This window comes from Tripterygium wilfordii, chromosome 8, assembly GCF_013401445.1.
Source record: "Tripterygium wilfordii isolate XIE 37 chromosome 8, ASM1340144v1, whole genome shotgun sequence".
NCBI classification, from domain to species: domain Eukaryota; kingdom Viridiplantae; phylum Streptophyta; class Magnoliopsida; order Celastrales; family Celastraceae; genus Tripterygium; species Tripterygium wilfordii.
This window is the reverse complement of record NC_052239.1, coordinates 5,299,146-5,300,880: the sequence shown is the minus strand read 5'-3', so window position 1 is coordinate 5,300,880 and position 1,735 is coordinate 5,299,146.

Below are 1,735 nucleotides of genomic sequence, written 5' to 3'. Positions count from 1 at the left end.
CAACTTGCATGGTTGAGTGACCAAACGATTTTCGATTGTTATGAAATTTTATACGAGCATTCTAATATGTGTAAAATGATTTATCATGAATTAATCTGAATTTTCTGGGTTGTTTTTCGAATATAATTAACCCAAGTTATTGATATGAAGCTCTTTTATCTTAAATGCAATTAGGGAGTTCTATCTCCTATTTCCTTGTATGTTAATCATCATTGTGATCTCATATGACTCAGAGTTCAGTATGTTCAAGAGATTTGAAGTCTGATTTCGAAGAATGAGCTTGGAGCTCTAGGAAACTATGGAAAATCCTATTTTCACCAACTTACCACTAAGGACTTTATGAGGTGAATGGAACTAGCCTTAAGGCTACATTTTCTGAAGATTATGAGCTGCATATTCTGTTTGATTGTTGAAGTTTCAGACCTGAAATATATGTATGCAAACTTGGACCCGATTATGATTCATTGTGCTTAGGGATGAAAATGAGCTGGGCCGAGCCGGGCTTTGACAAACCCAAGGCTCGGCCCTTTCCATTTAAAGGAGGCCCGAGCCCTATAGGGCTCCAAAAAGTCGAGCTCGGGCTTGGCTTGTTTAAAACGAGCTGGGCCTAGGCTCGGCCCGTTGAGCTCGGGCCATTTGAAGATTTGATCATTAATAATAAAAAAAACCTACAAAAATGCCTTAAATGAAATCCAACATTAATACAAATCAAATTACTACAATAACAACTAATATTAATCCATAATTAAACTCTAAAATAATAGCAGCCAACATTACATTAAATTCATAATTAAACTCCAAAACTATTGAGAATTCTCTTATTGAGTCTAAGTTCATTCCCAATTCTGAAGTAACAGTGATGTTTCCATTAGGATCCAAAAGGTCATAACAATCTGCAACCAAAAACAGAAGTACATAATTAAGTAGGTTAAAAAGTCTGGGCTTTTTAATTCAATTAAAAAGGCTTATGTATTAATATGAGCTCTAGGGCCTACGAGCCGGACTTGTCCATGCCCGGGCTCGGCTCTAAATTGTAAACGAGCTTAATATTAGGCTCGAGCTCGTCCCCTTTGTCTTACGAGCCGAGCTTGGGCGGAGCCTAACGAGGGCCGCCCGCGGGCGGCCCGGCTCATTTTCATCCCTAATTGTGCTACAATTGATCATGAAGACACTCTTGTGCATGAAGACTATATGACCGAGTATAGGAAGTCTAGTGCAGCTGAATTTAATTGATTTATTGTTCTAGAAGATGTCTCAAGCTTTGGGAAATGTCTCTACACATTTGAATACAAAGAGACCAAGCTTGGAGCCTAAATACTTGGAGGGGATTCATCCAACAAGGCTCTCTCTTTTAAATGACAAACTTGTGGGGCCTACTTTGTTCTTTGTTTGGCATTCTCTTATTCAAGACTTGAGCACAATGAAGACATATTCTCTACAACCAAACAGGCCTTAACAAAGAAGATTTCTTGTGATTATTGGAGCCAAAATGAAGGGACAAGATGGCATAGTACAATTTGCATCCATGGCTGAGAATTAGAGAGAGTATGAATGGTCAAGATTTGCAAGCACATGTAGATCCAATGGTTGATATTAAAATGTGCCAAGCTCTCACCTTTGGAGAAGTGGGCAACAGTTAGAAATCTTGTGGCTAGGATTTGTTGATTCAAATATATCAAGGATCAAGATTGAGTCATGAATGGAAGGCTAAGATTGAGAGATTGAAGATTGATCC